The sequence below is a fragment of the Gymnogyps californianus genome, chromosome 7 (genome assembly GCF_018139145.2).
Source record: "Gymnogyps californianus isolate 813 chromosome 7, ASM1813914v2, whole genome shotgun sequence".
NCBI classification, from domain to species: Eukaryota; Metazoa; Chordata; class Aves; order Accipitriformes; family Cathartidae; genus Gymnogyps; species Gymnogyps californianus.
In genome coordinates, this window is record NC_059477.1 from 17,215,524 (window position 1) to 17,234,750 (window position 19,227).

Here is a 19,227-nt window from a genome sequence, read left to right on the forward strand (position 1 = left end):
CTCTTTTCCAACACGCTTTTATGTCTCTGCACAGATTGACTGTGGCACATTTATATCCAGCAGCGTTCCTCTACGGCAGGGGATTCTTTGTTGTGAATTTATGGCTGGATTATGTCCCTCTTTAAGCTACCTCATAGGACAAAGCAGCTGTAACACATGGTCCTCATAGCACTCCCGCACTGGAAGCAGGCGTGAGCGATGGGCAGTAGTCTCACCCAGCCTCCGTTATGTTTTGTCACAACAAACCCCTCTAATGTGGTAAGAAAATTTAGGCAACACCCTTTTCCCTGAGGTAAGCAGTTTTAAAGCTCGTATTTCAGCCGAGCGGTGTAAGAAAAATAGGAAATGAAATATGCACTTCTTCTGAAAGCGTATTTTCAAAATTTGAGCTGTATGCACAGTTTTGGTTTGTGTTGCATCATTCCTGTTTAAAACTCTGTTTTAAAAAATCCACAGAATAAGTATACAACAGCCAAATTTGGGGTTTTTTTGCTGACTCCTCAGTGATATTGCTGCGTGTATGCAAATAAGGGTATATTTATTTGTCCATGGTGCTCTCTCTCAGCACATTTTTCTGTCTCAAGAGAGCAGTCTCAGAATTTTAAGTTTTCTAAATCAAATAATAATAAAAAAATACTTCAAGCTAGGGACAGTAAGGATTACTAGCTCATGCTAAGTTCCCAAATCAGAAGTGCTAGCTGCTGTACTGCCCTGTGGCCACATAACACCGTGTGTATATTCCTAAAACACTAAATGATCTGTACCTGTAGCTCCTATCAAGCTTATACAGTAAGATATCGCTTTTGTTCTGATTGATGTAAAACGTCGGTCTGGAGACACGCACATGGATGCAGAGGTTACAGTCGGCGAATGCCTATCCCAGTTAGGGCGTGTTGGTTTCTGTTCTGTTTTTAATAATAATTTGGTTGCTTTGTTTTGGTTTTAAGACCCAAACAATGAAACTTCACCCATCAGCCATGGAAACCAGTTCATAGCCTGACATCTTCTGTGACAAGGGCTCTCTTGATTTTCAGTCTTAATTTTCTTTCCTTTAATTTCTACTTCTTAATTGGAGTAGTGTATGACATGCTAACTAATTTCTCTCCGTCATTCGGCTGTAGTCCTGCACATATTTATACACATGATTAACTTTGTTATCACAAGGAATCTGAAATGAAGGTGGTAAAGCAATAAATGTGTATACATGCATAGTGTGTTGGGGATCTGAACCTCCTGAAATATCTGTTGACTCAGACAGCTATAATGTCCTTAAAGACTGCATTGTCAACCTACATATTTTGCCTAGGTTAGTCTCCTTTCTGAAAGCAGTCCATCCAGATCATTAATCATGTAGTAACTTTTCCCTGTTAAATATCCAGTCTTTTCAGTTAATTAAGTATCAGAATATGAACACGATATTCTAGGTCTGATTTCTTCACATCTGTCCATTATCATATAAGACTCATTCACACGGTTTGTCACAACCATTGATGTACATGCATGTTCAGAAAGATACAGCTCCCAACTGGAAATGCTCCTGGCGGTGAACAGCATATGTTCCATTTTATGACACTGGAATGGATGTGCATTGCTCAAAAATTTTTCATACTTTTATGCAACTTAAAGCCTTTCTCTCAAATAAGAGCACTAGAAGTTCCAGAATTTTGTGATGTTTTCCTTATGCAAAAAAAGCGTAAGGAATAAATAAATAAATAGGAAGTGCAAGAATATTAAATAAGAGCAGGGTAATCACTTTGAGCACAGGAAGAATTAAATAAACAAATAAAACCTTATTTAACCCTCATTCTCACACACTCCTAATATCTTTCTCAAACACAGATGATCTGACATTAATGTCCAACAAAATCCAGGCTCTCTACAAAGTGCAGTGCAAAATTGACAGCCATCCCTAGGATTCAGCTGATATTTTCATTGGACAAGAGCAAAAAAGAAAGTTGCATGAACTCTCACCACCACTGTAGCCCCTGCAAGCAATAGCAGGTGGAAAGTCTTAGAGCAAATACAGTGTTGTCTTTTTTAATCGTGATTCTTCAACACATTATAATACATTTAAGTGCTGTGCTTGCTCTTTAAGACGGCCTCATCTTGATAATCAATGTAGCCAGTCTAGTGAAGTGCCACTTCCCTGCTGTGAGAAAACACAATTCTTCTTACTGCCACAGCCCCCTGCTGACATGTTTTACAACATTTAAGCAGGAAACTGTTAAACCTTACTTCTCTTTTTTCCCTCTGTGCAGACAGAAATCTTCTTTCCTGCTGGTTTCTCACTTGAATTAAGAGCCGTTAAGATGTGCCCTGGCTTTTACCCTGAGCATTGCCCTAATTTTAACCTTGTGCAACGGTTATCTTAATTTTACTCAGATTTTTAAAACTGACTCATTCAGCAAGACAAACTTGTGACACTGTCTGGTAAAAGAATAGATTTCCAATAAGCACGGTGAAAAGGTCACCTATGCCAAGTTTTCTTCAGAGGCAAGCGGGAGGCAGCTTCAGTACATTTACTTACAAACCACATCGAGTGAGTGCAGGGCATTCTTGTTGCTGTAAAGAATGCAAAAAGCAAAGAGGCTGGACTTGGAAATCTGCATCTGCAACGTCAAGCACACATTTTCATGCCATGAGCCCCACTTCTCACCAGCAGCACTTTTAAAGAAGGAAGGGAAAAATGAAGTTAAAAGGGGCTGATAGCTCCGTCAAGCTGAATAAGCACCATTAATAGATGTTAAAGTTTACGACTGGGAAGCTGATACAGGTGCAAGTTTTATGAGTTTTAAATTTTACTTTGACATAATGAGTAAAGTTAAAGCCGGAGGCTTTTCTGCCATTATGAGAGGCTGTCAGTGAGCATTGTAACATAATTAGTTTTGATGCAGCAAATCAGCAAAGCCACTACTGGTTATGACCTCTGCCAAGAGCATGAGAGCGCCAGACAAATGAAGCTTAAGATGTTATTAGTTGTTCTGTTGCAAAGTTCCAGATAAAATATGACAGGATGTTGTTGCTTGACTTCAGCATCAGTTCTCCAGATGGCACTCAGCACTGGCTTGTAGCGAGGCTCGCAGGGAGGCTGCCACATTGTCTCTGTCAAAACGAAAGTTTTCCAATTACAAAGAGATAATGCGAAGAGATGCAAACTTAATCTCCTGAACGAAAGGTTGCAAGCTGTGTAATAGCAGTTGAGGGGAGAGATTTCGCATAGTTCACTTGCTTTAAATACTGCTGTTCAGGAAAGCTTTATTATCCTGCCCAGTAAAACAAAGAAATCAGATGCACTTGACTCTGTGCGTTAGGGCAGCTGCGGCTGGACACAGCCGTGCCACAGCCGCTCTTGTGGAATTAGTGGGTCTGATCCTCCTGCTGGGCTGTTGGTGTAAATCAGGAACAGATGCCCCTGAGATAAAATGGCGTAAGATGGATCAAAAAGGAAAAATAAGGACCTTTGAACCAGCTGAGAGTTGTTCACTTACTTTTATTTAGTGGTAGACCAGGTAACTTCTGCCAGTTTGGTTGAGGGAAATAATGTATTTACTTTCTCAAATTTTTATGAAATCTTTAGTGGAAAAAAGAAACAGAATGTTATGCAAGTGGTGAGCTTACAGGATTTGACACTGATGTTCTGAAATATTATCTTCATACTTATAGTGCTGTGCCAGGCATGCTGAAGTTATTCAGTAGCCACAGTGACAGAATGACAGGTTAATGGCGTGATAACCAGCAGAAACAGCATCTCCCCTAAAGATCATTTTGAGCTGCTGGGAAGCATCGGGAATTGTATAAAGGCTAGAAAATACAGTAAAGAAACTCTCCTCCACTTGATCCATGTATGTAAAGAACTGCTGAATGAATGTACCACATCCAATTTTAAAAGCTCTCAGTAGTATAGCTTTTATATATCACTCAGTATCACTGAGGGAATCACAACTGTGCTTTTCAGGGTGTGAGTGTCCTCTTCCATCTGATGCTCTTCTGACATTTGAAAGCAACATGTTTCAGGAACTTTATTTGAAATACTTCAACACAAGACATTCCCTTTAAGCATAAGAGAAAATCTTCATCCTGTGAGGGTGGTCAAACACTAGTACAGGTTGCCCAGAGAGGTTGTGGAGTTGCCATTCCTGGAGATGCTCGAAGCCTGACCAGGCTGGGCAGTGAGCAGCCAGCTCCAGCTGACCCAGCTCGGGCCAGGTGCGGGACCGGACCAGCTCTGGAGGCCCCTTCAGCCCCAACCATTCTGGGTTTCTATGAGTCTATTCAAATTATCATCCACTAAAAATTATCATCCATCGACAAAGCCATTTAAAAAGAAAGCCAAAATAAATTTTAAAAGAAAGTCACATTCTCTATCTGATTAGAGGGATGTACTTTTAACACATAGGAAAATATGTAAATACAGGCAAGCAATATCAAAACATAAAACAGCAGGATTATTTGCGATTCCCTGATTTCTAACTAAAACAAAACTACCCGAACAGCCCCACCAGCACAGAAAGGGAGCTGACTTCTGCCGGCGCACAGGCCGGCACCGCAGCAGCCACACACGGCTTTGGCCGCCTGCATCTTCCCGTAGGGACGCCGAGCGCTGTGCGTGCATGCACAGAGAGGGCTCAGTCCCGCCGCCGCCGGCAGCCCGGCCTGGGCCACGCCAGCGCCGGGGCCTCCCCGCGCCGGCGCCCCCCCAGCTCCCCCGAGCGCCCCCGGCCCTCGCTGAGCCGCCGCCGCCGCCGCCCGGCATAGCGCGCCCCCGCCGTCGCGGCAGCCCCACCTAGCGGGCAGCGCCCGGCCGGGCGGGGGGGGGGGGCCGCCGCGCATGGCGGAGCCCTGCGCGCTTCTTCCGCCACGTCTGAGCGTCCGGCTGATTCGTATCTTTCCCACCCAAGGGGGGAAAAAATACCCCGAAAACTTCCCCGCGCAGAGGCGCCCGGCTCAGCCTGCGTGTGCTCGGCAGCGCCTCACCGAGCCCCCAGCAGCCGGTTTTATTGCAAACCCGCACCCTTTATTTGGCACTTCCATGCTGCCCCCCGCCTGGATGCTCTGTGGCGCTGCCCGCTGCTCGCTGTCCGGGACGTGGGGGCAGCCCTTCCCACGGGGGTTGCAGCAGCCACGGCCGAGCGGGGCACCGGGGCGGCCTTCCTGCCTAGCTCTCACCGGGGCACTGCTGGGGAAGGGGAGGGGGAGGCGGAGGCAGAGGCAGAGGCAGAGGCAGAGGCAGAGGCAGAGGCAGAGGCAGAGAGGGGGCTTTTCCCTCTTTCTGGCTTTAAAAAGGCCCGGTGATACTGAAGCTGTGTGAGGTGGGGGTAGGAGGGAGACCCTACACATGACTAAGTGGAGTTACATTTTTCCTTTGGGGGAACTAGTTGTAAAACTAAGGATGACAAGGGAAAAAGGCTTGGAGGGCTACAGAGAAATCTGGATTGTGTCGCCCAGAAGCAAATCTCCAGACAGGTCTTCAGGAGGGGCATTTCTGTGCTTTTTTTTCAGCCTAGTCCAAACAGCAAATTCAGAGACAGCAATTTCTGACTAGCGTCTATTCATCAAACCGCACTGCTCTTGCTTCATGTACTTTAGGATGTTTGTTTTCCAAAGTCTGTGTATCCATACTGGTTAAGACAGTACATAGACTCTCTTGACAGTACACTAATGACTGTCATAAATGCCGATGTGCCTCAGCTCTAAATATTTAGTAGGTAAGAAATATCTCTGCTTACTAGAATGGAGAGGAATGGTGATATATATGCCTACGCACAGAGCCAAAAATGGCTTTATTTTCAAAGATGTTGCTGTCAATAGTTTGTCTTTGCATGCTGCATCCTTTTTCTTCTAGATTAGGACAGGAGTTTTGCATAGGTACAAACAGCTGCGACAGCCACAGTGCTGCCATCATGGAAAGCGAGGAGTTAAAGAAGTAGGTCACTGAATGGCACAAGGCCTTACCTGCAAAGGGCTGTGCACCTTTATTTCCTGTGGAATCCAGGGGGAATAGGATACTTTGAGAATCACCATCAATGGCATATCTAGAGATACTGAAAACTTGAATCTGCAGGGAGATGTGACAGAATTTTCACTGCTTCAGAGTCCCATTTGTTCAGACAGCCAAAGAGAGCAAAGATGAGGGAGGAGATTGTCTTATAATTACAGGATTTGTCTTCTCCAGGGCCCAGAATGCAGCTGTCCCAGATTTTATTCATACATACAGTTTAAAAAAAATGCACCTCTCCCAAAAAGCTGTTCCCAAAAGCTGAAAGAGCTTATATTGAAAATGGGAGCTGCACCATGAAAACAGGATCCAAGTAGGTAAGAGACAGCTATTAACTCTACAGGCGGTCATTAGTGCCTTGTAGGCAGCAGCATGTTGGTAACTGCTCAGCTGAAGTATGAGGGGTGCTCGTGGATCTCCCCAGGGAGCTTCATGCACAGGCAGAGCTCAGAAGATGGCCTGGAGCTGTTTGCTGGGGCTGTGCTCTACCCAGTAAGGAACAGCAGAGCAGAGACCGTGACTGACAGGTCACCGCAGTGCAAGCCATCATCTGATGAGTGAAGATGTGGGTTGGACATGAAAAGCCTATGAAGAGAAGAAAACTTTTTTGCATGTTTGGTTTGGTAGAGATGGGGAGAGTCTTTTTCCCTCAGCAAAGTTCAATGCTCCCTCAATTGAGCAGCAGACCAGGGCCTGCCACTGCTTACTGTTTGAAATTATATTCTCCCTCTTGGCTAAAAAGAACCATGAAGAGCAACTTACTCCAAAGTGTAGCTATAAATGCAACATTAATAGTGCAATAGAATAAGAGAAGGGCTTTTTTTTTTTTTTTCATTGAAAAAGCAGGATGTGAAAATCTCCAGGGCAATTGAAGCAGGACTGAAAGGAGGACTCTATAAATGGGATTAAAGAAGTAGATAAATGCAAAATGTAAAGAGCGGAAATCAGAAATTCACACACAGAAAAATGAAAATATCTAAAGCAGAACAGCTTGGGGGAAGTGACTCTAGTTTCACGTAGGTGTGGATGAGAACTAAACAGTGGTGAAGGGAAACGCCCTACAAGGTGACATATGCATTTACTGAAAAAATTAGTAGGGCTATGGGGTTTATGGGTCTAATTTTGCATTGTTTGCAAGATCTGCAAAACCTTTTGCCTCTAACCATCCCTGCACAATGAACTGACACCTGTCTTACCTTTCTGAAGAAAACTTAATTCTTGTTTCCTCATCGAGGAAATATAGGTTTGATGTAATCAAGTTTTGCAAGAACACGTGATGTTCATCAATATCATCTTTCATGGAAATTCTTGAAAATCCCCTCTGTATTTTTGGTCAGGTGAAGCCGCTTTGTTCTGGCTGCTCATTTGGATGCTGATAGTGGTGCTCTGGAAGGCACACATGCAAATGGTAACATCAAAACGAAGAGCTCTGATCTTATCTCAGCATAATGCCTGAATAAATTCCCTCTGGTATTCCCAAAGTGCATGGTTTTTTCCATTCCATGACTTTCAAAATTTCAGCTCCTTATTCTGTCTTGGGATGAAAGGAAATTCTGAAATGTTAAGCCTGTTGTTTGTTCACATTGGTGCAGCAGAGGCAGAGAAGCAATCAAGGCTTAAAATTCTCTTCTGTTGGACATTATGTCTGGACAGTTTTTTAATAATAAGATTCTGTGGCATGGTTGAAAACATTCTTTCACAGCTGTTGATGTGTTAATCCAGCATGGGGAAGAGAGAACTGAAAAGACATTTCAGCCATAGCATTTATATTTATATATAAAATTAGTATATGGTTAAAGCCGACAGCATGTTTACATCTGGATCCTGTATGATAGCAGTTGATACATTTAATGTGGCATGTGGCATAAAACAGGATTAGATAAGGTTTTCTGCTTAGCCATGCTTCTCTTGTGCAGAAGAATATTTATAACAATGTTCTCTACAAATCACATTGTAATGCTGAATACTGTTTTGAAATGCGCTGTGCATCAGCATTATTTTCCAAAGGTTATGTCCCTGTGATTCGTGCTAATTAGCAATGAGTTGGCTCTGGGGTAGAAGACATGCTCAGGAGGATTTTCAGAGGTTTGATTTCAAAACCCCAAACTGACCAGAGCATTCCCCAAATTAGCTGGTGTGAATGGACCTGAAAAAATAGGCTGGAGCAGGACCTCACGTAAGATCGATCGTTTGGAGCTAGATTATGCAGAACTGAGAAAAAAATACATGTTAATGTGAACTTTGGGAAAGCCTGTACTCAAAATCCTAGGCAAGGGCCCAGATGGTACTTTATTATTTGACGTTTCTTATCCATATGACTTTGTCTTCAAGTCCTCCCAGAATCTGAAACTGCATTGACTTCTATGCGCACAGTCCTTAATGGCTGCTAATTTCCGTGTGCGCCCATTCCCGTCTCCTCAGCTCCTATAGCACTATCCTTCCCGAGTTGAACACACAGGACCTGAGTGTGAATTTTTTGTGGAAAGCCTAACTAAATTGTAATAACGTGTTCAGAGGAAACATTCTCCCTCATATCCCGGTGTTGAGCATCTCTGTGTGTGTCACTACAGTACCTGGCAGTGTGTACTGGAGGCCGGAGTGCCTGGCACTGTGGTCCCCAGGCAAATAGGAAAAAAAAAGTGAACAGGTGAACCAAAGGTAGCTGTAGTGTGTACCACTGATCTCCGTCCACTGGGACCTGCTACCCCATACCTAGAAGTGATGAGGGAAATGGGCACTGAAAATACTTTCCACCGGCAAGTCAACAAGAGTGAGAAATCATGCCTGTGCATGTACTGCAGGTACATGTTCAAATCCATTTTTAAGTAATAGAGACATAAATGAACTTAAAATAGATGGGAGACAGTGCTGGTAGTCATTCTCTAGGCTATAGGTATAACACAGGGTAATGTTTGATGCTGTCAAAGAATATGCAATAAGGAAAAAATGTGGCTGTGTTTTCATATAAGTCTGCTAAAGACCGGAAAGAAAAATGCACGTGATTTCTGTAGTCAGTAGTAAGCACTGCTGGCATCACTCTGTGTCTGAATAAGAATAAACACTAAACATTATGAATATGGAAATAATGAAATATAACAGGATTGGTATTTGGAGAGAAAAATAACTTCTTTCAGTATGTATCTTGAGTGCATTTATGAGTAATGTAGTCTAAAAGATGAGAGAGTTCAAGCACCGCAGACAGGTAATAAATAAAGCCCTAGAAATGCCCAGTCTGGCATGTGTTGCTCTATCATGAAACGGAAACATTCAATAGAGAGGAAAATTGACCAGCCACTGACAGGAGATAATGGACTTATCTGTTAAGGAAGTGGAGATAATGTAATATTTAATATGACATTCCTGATAACTAGTCAGGAAGATCTATCTGTGCCAGATTTCCAAGGTTATTTGTAATTGAATGCAACTGAATATCACTAGAAAGCACTGTAAAAGGGAAAGACGTCTCCTGCAATTTATTGTTAAGTGCAGAGCACCTTCAAGCGTGAAGCCAGAGTCTCCATCCCAAAGAGCTTACAGGCCCCAATTTAGGACCCATTTAGATTTAAGCAAGTAGCTAAGCACTTTGCAGCCACTCATTTTGCTGCCACTGAGAAGGGCAGACATCTTCCCATCCTCCCTGTCCCTGCATCTGTGTCCCTGCTCATGGCTATGCAGTCTCACCCACGCCTGTGCATGAGCTCTGGCACCTGTTTGACCTCAAACTGAGCTGATGTAGCGTAATGCAGCTGCACAAAACTGGATCTTTTTTCCCCTGTATTCCTTGTCTGCTGGTTTAATTAGCTGGGTTGGCCTGTAGTTCATTTCTCAGCTGTTAAAGGGCTGGAAATTACAGCTCCTGGTAGGTACAGTCCTTAGTCGTCAGCGCACGGTACTAGCCATCTGGATGTATGGGGCAGAGCAGGGCTGGCGGGGCTTCTTATAGTGATTTAACAATGTGATTCCTGACATGTTTTGAATGATTTTTTTTTTATTTAGTGTAGGGTCCGATTCCCCACATCTGCACCAGTGCAGTATCTGTTGGTTTCAGTGCAGCTGGTGTAGGGCCAACAGAAAAATTAGGCTGGTAATGTTTGAATCATTCGTGGAAGACATCTGGGCTATTCACTTTACATATGTGTAAAATCAAAACCCTCTCTTTTTCTGTTCTTGCCACTTTTTTTTTTCTCTGTAATTCCAGCAAAGATGGAGTTCTTCCAAAAAAGAGCATTCATTTCTTAATGCTGAAAGCATTTAGAAAAGATGTAGAGAGCAAGCAAATTGCCAGTAAGTGGCGTGTCAACATTTAGGGATGCAGACTAAACTGTGGTATTGATAAATCACCATAAAAAAGAGCCTTATTTGGGGAATATGACTTGAGCAGAGCTCCTCCTGATGTTGACAGAAGTTTTGCCCACATAAAGGATTTCAAACTTGGTTAAAATTGTGGCATTCACTTTTCTGTCAAGAAGTGAAGTGTAAAATTAGTTTCCTGAAACATTTCTCACCTCCTATCACATACTGTAATAACTATTTTCTTCAGACGAAGCCTGATACTGGCACTGCAAAGTACTCCTGCCTGGAAGGATAAAGGGCAGTTCAGAAGTAAAAGATGATGAGAGGGAAATAAAGCATGGGATGATTTGATGACAGCCATGGGGAGAACACAGATTGGATGGAAAACTTGAAAAACACATATCCTTGTTACTTAAAAACACAGGGTCCCTAAATTGAAAGAAAGAAAGGAAGAAAGGAAGAAAGAAAGAAACCTGAACCAAGGATATTGCCAGGCTGCAGAGCGCAATGAGAAACTGTCCAGGGCCACAGAGCGGCTCCACTTTGTGCTGTCAGTCCCTCGGCAGGGCTTGTTCGTCCCTACCCGTCTCTGAGCGAGCCCACCTTGTCATGTGGCGCCTGTGCTGGGGCTGGTGAGCTCCAGCTGGTCCCGAGACCAGGGGCAGTGAGGTTGGGCTGTCTGCACTCTCTCGTGCAGAGACGAGAAACACTTAAGCTGTGTGCTGCTCTGGTCTTCATGTTTCCCACGGGGCCACTGAAGCCGTGACATACTTTTCAGCTCTCAGTCTCCTGGGAACTCGTTTTTTTGGGAACCAGAGCCTGCTTGCTGCAACTGCTGCCTCTGAGTCACTCTTTGCATCAGCCTGCAGCTGCTGGCAACTTCCCCCACTGGAAGATCTTTTCTGTTTTTTTCATTTCCCTATTCAGAGGCAGGGCAAAACAGCCCTGCCTGGAGCTGGGTGTCAGGAATCAAGACTTCACATCTGTCATCCTGACTTGGCATTTGGAAAGATGCTCTTTATTAAGGCCATTGTCTTTACTTTTCTTGCCTTGCAGCAGATGTTTCTGATTTACACCCGTACCACATACAACTTCAGAAATACACATCCCTCCAATTCCAAATGATATCGCCATATTCGTCAGTTTTTAGATTCACTATGAAACTATGCATTGTGTGTTCATTAAAAGGAGTGTTTCTTTGCTGATTTGAGACTCCACAGATTTGGCTAATGGTCTTGTTTGTTCATTTTTAATTGCTATTGCAACCCCCTGATTTCAGCTACTAGAAAGAGTCTTGAGGCACGTTCTGGAAATCCTCAGGTTTCAGGAGACCTTTTTCTCCACCAGCAGCTCTTCTCCCAGGAAATACTCTTTTCTCTGCTTTTCATGCCAGTCATTGTCAGCTGTTGCAGTCAGAAGAGAAGAACAGGAAACGATAAGTAGTACTTGACATAAGTCGTTCCTGGAAGCACCAGCAGCTCAAATTAGCACAAGGACTTACCTGTCAACTTACGAGGGATGGGGTGCCTTGGTTTTGTGTGTTTTTGACACATGGCAGTGTGTAACTTGAGTCACAGTGCAGGATGCTCTCCAGCATGGAAAGAAGGAGCAGAAGGAGTGTGTAACTGAATTCAGGCAAAAGACAGGAGCTGTGTTTCACCGTAAGACAGAGAAGTAACACACTGCTGTCCCTAATTTTGTAGAGAGCCAAGAGCGCTCTCTGCATGGACAGTGAGAGTCTCTGGTGTTGAGGAACACCATGTATTAACTCGATTTCTTTGTTAGTGTCATTCCCACCTATGCAACAGCTCCTGTCCCGAAACACCTGAGCCGCCATTTAAATCAGCCCAGCATGTAATCTATTTCTTGTTCTTCACTGTGTCTTTTTTCTGAAACTGCTGAGAAATACTGAAGTGGAGGATATACAGATCAGTACCTTGGAGCACTCGTCTCAATATAGCCTGAGGTATCCCAGACCCTTGGCACAGATTTGTAAGTGGGTTGAATGTAATTATGACTGTGTAGAAGATGAAAATAAGGGACTGATTGAGGTTAGCATAACATAATATCCTGGTTTCAGCTGGGACAGAGTTAACTCGCTTCTTAGTAGCTGGTACAGTGCTGTGTTTTGGATTTAGTGTGGGAATAATGTTGATAACACGCTGATGTTTCAGTTTTTGCTAAGTCGTGCTTATCTTAAGCCAAGGACTTTTCAGTTTCCCATGCTCTGCCAGCAAGCAGGTGTGCAGGAGGCTGGGAGGGAGCATAGCTGGGGCAGCTGACCTGAACTAGCCAAAGGGATATTCCGTACCATGGAACGTCATGCCCAGTATATAAACAGGGGGGAGCTGGCTGGGAGGGGCGGATCGCGGCTCTGGCATCGGTCAGCGGGTGGTGAGCAACTGCATTGTGCATCACTTGTCTTTTCTTGGGTGTTATTTCTTTTTTTTGTTGTATTCTTTTTCATTACAATTATTATTATTCTTAGTTAGTAGAGTATTTTTATTTTTACTTTAGTTATTAAACTGTTCTTATCTCAACCCACAAGTTTTACTTTTTTTTCTTTCCTCCTCCCCACCCCACTGGGAGGGGGAAGGGGGAAGCGGCTGCGTGGTGCTTAGTTGCTGGCTGGGGTTAAACCACGACACATAACAATACTGATCCACCTACAGGATTCTTGGAAGAATATGAAGGAGAATATTTAAGCCAAAATTTCCAAGTTTATATTCCAAAAGTTTATGATGTCAATCCATTATCGGCATATGACTTGATTTCAAAGGCCCTCTTGTTGATGTTAATGTACAGGCTATGGCCTACCCTTACCTTTGATAGACAGGAGAAAATTAATAGAATTAAAAATCCTTCTCTCTCTGTTGCACCTTTTGAGGAAGTCAGACAGATAAACAAAAAACTGTAATTCCTAGATTTGCGATAAAAGCCTAAGTGATGTGAATCTCAGGTCTTGGATCCAATCTGCCACTGCTTCACCTGTAAGTTTTGTGCTGAGTTAAACTGGGGGCATATGGCAGCAGTCGATGGCAGCTGCCCAGCCTTAACTACAAGGAAATGTCAGGTATGTAGTCACAACTCACATGAATACTTTTGCTGGGAAAAAAACAATCTCTGGTTCAAAGCTGGCATAACTGAAGATAGGTCTCAGGGAATATTTTGTTACTGTTGTTCTTTTACCTTTTCTAATCTAACGTAGACTTCCAGCATTCCCAACAACATCCTTGAGGAAAGGAGTTCCCTAACATGCTTCCTCAGTGCTTTGAGGAACATTTATTGTCTTTAGTTTGTTTTAAAACTGGGCTGTCCTTGCTTCATCCTGGCATTGGAAGAGACAGTGAGCAATCAGTCCCAGGCACCACTCTTGCATGGCAAGCAGCAGCTCAGATCCCATCGTGTACGTAAAGTCAGACTCTCTTCCTCCTGCTTATCACTTTACATTTAACTATATTGAATTTTATTTGCTGTATTAAATCCTGCTCACTGTAAGTTATTTTGATAGCTCTTCACAGATGGCTTTCCTCTTAACCACTTTGAATAACTATAAATCAGCAGCAAACTTTGTCCCCTTAGTATTCAGCCCTCTATTGCTTCCTTGCTTTTAATAGCTTCCCTTATTCTGTAGCTAGCTTCTTTTTTCATATTTTTAAAAATCTTTCCTGATAAGAGCTTTGCTCTGAGACCTATATGCTTTCGCAACAGAAACAGGTTTCTTTAGACATGTTCCAGTCTGCTTATAATGATTTTACTGCTTTGAATGTACTCCTAGTGTACTGTTAGTAGGCTTCTACATTTTCATGTAGTTCTTTTTTAATTTTCTTTTTCCAAATATGTCTTGGTTTCTGGAGCTCCAGTATGGATGCTGAACAGAAGTATATTTTGGGCCCTATTACAGGGTAGCTCTGCAAAAGTAGCATTTTGTCTGCAATGAGTAGGGCTGTGGTGCTTCTCTTTTTCATTTATGGGTGCTTTCTGTAGCTGCTCAATCTTGGGCTTCCAGTCTTCCCATCATTTATTATTTTATTAAATAAAAAGTGCAGTAGTCCTATAGTTCCAGAACCAGCTTCATCCCTAACCCTAGTCCTTGTCTGGGGCTGAGGCTGAGCCTGGGACCTCCAGCCATGGCCCAGAGGATAAACTCATCTGGGGACCAGTCTTTGGGCAGCATGGCCTCTCCCTCAGTGGCCTCCATCCAGCAGCACTCCAACCCAGTGCCAGGGTTTGTCTGTCTCCCAACCCCATCCCTAACCCTAACAGGATAAGAGCAATGAAGGCCCAGTGGGATCACAGCCATCTCAGAAGGCAGCAGACACAGCAGTCGGGATGGGGAAATCTGCACCTTCCTGTCCACGTCTTTTGTCTCACAGTTGAATTACCATCCCTCTCCCTAGGAGGAGGATGAGTAGAGCCGTCCATCTGTTCATTTGCCACCAGTCAGGCCTAGGTCCAGCACATCAGTTTTGTTTTCTTCACTCCCACTGTCTTGCTCCTCTTGTTTACCAGAGAAGTCCTTTAGGCCGATCCAACCTTTTGGGTTTTATTCAGTCAGGCTTTATTTCTGCCCTTTGCATTGTGTTGGATTTTTGCAGCCACAGTGGCAGGCTGAGCTGGCCCTTGGTTACTGGCTCTCCGAAGAGCAGAGACCCCACACTGAGCGTAGCTGGCTCCTTGCCACCTGCTCCTGTGATAGAGGATGGGTGTCAGAACAAAGCTGGCGGCATGAATTGGCATGATGAGGTGAGAAAGTAGGGTGCACGGTGCTCCAGCTGATGCTTGCCAATGTAATTGCCCTTCAGGCAATAATTCTTGCCAGTGTGATGGCCTCCAGGGACCTTCTGCAAGCCAGCGTAAGCCAGAGCCGCTTCTGCTTCCCCATCACTCAGCTGCCATGAGTGTTAACCTTATATTAATTCAAGACTGAACCCCTAGATTCACATTAGTCAGTTTTTCATAATAACAAATTGAAGGAAATTACCTCTTCTTTCAAAACCCTTAAAGTGGAAGGGAAAGAAAGCAGTAGCAAGGTTCGGAAGGATGGTCTTGGGAGAAAAATCTTTTGTACTGGTGCACAGTATAAACACCACGAGGAAGGTGTACTCATCTGGTGCTTGCAGCCTGCTTGGCACTCGCTACAGTAACTTGGTTGTTCTTAAACCAGCAGAAGCAGCTCCCAAAGCCACTTTCCCAATGTGTCCCTAACAATGGCCAGGAATGGCAGAGTCAGTTGTATGGCAACAAAAGCAGGAAAGCAAGAACTACTGTAAACTTAAGGCAGAAAAATAAAATGGGGACAAGACCTGAAAAGAGCTAAGTCAGCTCCCTCAGTTATCTGCAATGAAAACAAAAAAATCTTAAATCTTAGATTCCAAGAGACAGTTGGATCCTCACAGTAAAAGTCAGCTCTAGCAGGTCAGAGCAGGTAGTGTCTGTGGGGACTTTTAAACCTTCCCTTCTCCGGAGCTTCATGTTTCCCAAATGCTTGAGGCTCAGGGCACTGCAAAGACCTCATCCACTCCCTTCTTCTGAAGAGCTGGGGGTTGAATACCAAGGACTAGCTTGTTGCTACACTTCCAGATTGCTCTCAAATAAGCTTCTTGGTTGATTCTTGTTTAGTGAGCGTTTTTATTTTACTGTGTGGCAAATATTCCTCAGCGCTGGATGACTGCTGTCACAAATGACTGCTTATACAAATAAATTGGGTTGGGTCACAAAATGTACCTCCTCTCTTTGTAGTTCCCCCTCTAAATGGAAGTTTGAAGGTTCTCAGAGGCCAACCAGACTGAACAGCAGCTAGAAGGTCCACCACCCCGAGGGAGTGAGCAAGAAGGTCCCTCATGAAGTAGCAACTGCCTATAGGGAGCATCACTGTGATGGACGGGGCAGATGGGTCATGAAGTGCCTGAGGTGGAGGCTTAGTGTCACAGGAGCTCCCCATGATGCTGCCCTGTGCCAAACTCCCAACCTGAATCCTGACCTGATTGGAAAAAGCCTGGTCATTTTTAAGCAGCTTTCCAAGCACCACTGCTGACTGTTTAAATTGTTAATTGTTTAAAAAGTCCACAGCCAGGAAGTATTGGTTCCTCCCAATGCAGTCTGTGGGACTTGGCAGTAGTTTTGTAGGATTTCCAGCACATTTGCAGACCTACAACACGTTCAAAGCATAAATCTCAGCAATTTGCATGAACCATCCCCTTTTGCAGTTTATGGCTCTGTAAATGTCTTTAATAAAAACCCTACCACAGGAAGCATCTTAAGACAACTGCTGTTTCACAGCTTCACTACAGGTTCCTAATGTAAGTTAATAAGGCAAACACAATACCTGACGTTTGCAACGATAATTGCAGAGGCCTCGCTTTGAATGATGGCTGAATCCGATTGTGTGTGACTTCCTTTGCAGAGTGTCTGAATTACAGCGTAGGTTGAGGCCTGAAAAATCAATGGCTTCTTTAATAACTCAGTTAAAGCCTTTGAAAATCATTAGCAATTTGGTAAATTTAAAATATTTATCCATACATTATTTTTAAGCAGACAGTGCCAGACCAGCACAACTCCATTTGTTACACGGGGGAATTGCTGCTGGAGGGGTAAAAGGAGCAGCATTAGTGCACTGTGGCTGAGTAGGCAAGTGTATCACTGGAGCTGAAAGGCTGAGAAAGTCACAAGTCACCTCTGTCAGCTTTACCTCATTTATAATGTTTAGCTGAGGTCACCCTTCAAGTGGCAAAATACAAGCCAAGGGCCAGGAAGAGTCTCGCTGGCTTACAGAGCAGTAGTCCCCCACAGCTGCCACGGGCTTGGATAAACTCCTCCGAGTCCTGAACAGCAGAACAGACTGTGCGAAGGAGAAAAGGAAGCAGTGCTGTTAGAATCCTTTGTTACTGAAAGGAAACCAGCTGTCTGCGGGGCCAGTTTTCAGAGTGGGACTTATGAATGAATATGGCTTATAAGAAGAGGAAAAAGAAATTTCTGATGCCAGGAGCCTAGTATTTAATCTAATAAAGAAAATAGAAACTGAACATGATATTTCAGTCCATCTGGACTAAATCTACCCATCTGCAAAGATTTAACTTTGAAAGATAGTTGAAAATCTCTCTTTTTAACTTGCATATTTGTTTTCTTTAACTGCCTCTTCTTTGGAAGCAGTGGCATCTTAAGTGCAGCACCACTGTTCTAAATATATGGTCTCTCTTTCTGAGGAAAAAAGAGACGCTCAGAGAGGATGAACAAGTAGGCTGAGAGGCACTGACCAGTACACCAACGCTTCATGTCCCTCTCGGGCTCTTGGGCTTATGTAAGTGATATTTAATTTTGTGGAGCTTCAGATAGCTTAATGAACTTGGGAGAGACTGAGCACTGGGCTGGCAGCAGCTCTTTCAGATGACCTGTTGCAGTTTCTTATTTTTAACAATTTTGGGGTAAAAATATACTTTAAAGCGAATTGCCTGTCCTTAGAGTGCAACGTAGTGGCTGTTGAGTAGCACAAGTCAGTCATCCTGCTGGCGTCCCCGCGAGCAGGGGAAGCCCCAGGCCACAGGATCGCGCCCTCCCCTCCCGCTCGCTGCCGGTGTACGCTCGCTGCAGCCCCGTTGCTCTGCCGGGTGAGGGGACGGTGCCGGGGCCGGCACACCCGCCCCCAGCTCCCGCCCACGCTACGCTGCCGAGCGCCGCAGCTCCGGGATTTTCAAGGCTGGAGTCACCCACCTCGGGAGGACAACCACGGGTTGTGTGAATTGCTAGCTGCAGGCTTGCCGGCTGTGGCTGCGCTGCAGCTGGTGGCCGCAAGCCCCCCGTGACGCCCGGTGTCCTGCCCCGCCCTCCCCGCAACGCCCGGTGTCCTGCCCCGCCCCTCCGTAACGCCCGGTGTCCTGCCCCGCCCCCCCGTAACGCCCGGTGTCCTGCCCCGCCCCGCCCCCCCCGCCCCGAGCGCGGCCCTCGCCGGGGACGGACCGCGGCCGTACCCGGTGCGGCAGCGACACCTAGCGGGGCTCAGCCCACCCCGCAGCTGAGGGGACCGCGGCACCGCCCGGCGCTCCGGGCAGCTCCGCCGCGCTGCTGAAACTCGGTGGCTCGGCTCGTTTTAAATTCCTCTGTCGTCCGTCGGCAACTCGCCGGCGCAAGCCAGGACGCGCTTAGCGGAGGAAAACGCTGAGAAACAGGGCGGGCCACTCGTGACCTGACTGTGGTGGGAGCAGGGGGCCCCACCGCGGGAGAGCTGCTGGCACCGGGCGCCCAGCTCCTCCGCCTGGCTGGAGGAGCACGGCCACCCACCCCGCTCTGCTAGGGAGGCTTTAGAGGAGCTGCAGAAGCAGCTAAGCCTGAGATGCTGCGCTCTGCCAAAAAGCAGGCACCTGCAGATAGGTATGCGTGGCTCAGCAGGAACCCCTGCCGCTACAGCTGGATTTAAAAAAGCCCGCTCAAGTGAAAACTTCTCAAATGTTTTATTTGGCTATTTCCTTGGCTTGGTATTTATTTAGCTATTTATTTTATTTTACTTCCTGCATTTCCTCATGGAAATTAGCTGAGCCAGAAAGGCCAACGCTTGGTTTGATTTATCCTAAGTTTAGTATTTCTTTAATGCAAAGTTCAGACATTTAATATTTTTTATATACGTGACAGTTTCTATTTCCCTCTATTTTTCCTCTCTATTTCCTTCTATTTTCTCCCTTACTCCAACAAAACTCCACAGTACTTCATCTTTTTCATTTATTCCATCTGCTAGTTTATAAATGCTTGGATCAAATATTATGCAGTAGGCAAAGGAAAATTGTAGTAAAGTCCATGATTTACCTATATAATGTACTGACCTAGGTAACATCCTGCTAATAAACAGCACAATCTTCCAGAACTACTGTGTAATTTAGTTCTTACTCTCTTCATTTAAGAAAGATAATTCAGGTAATTTTACAGTAAAATATCAACTAAATCAATGA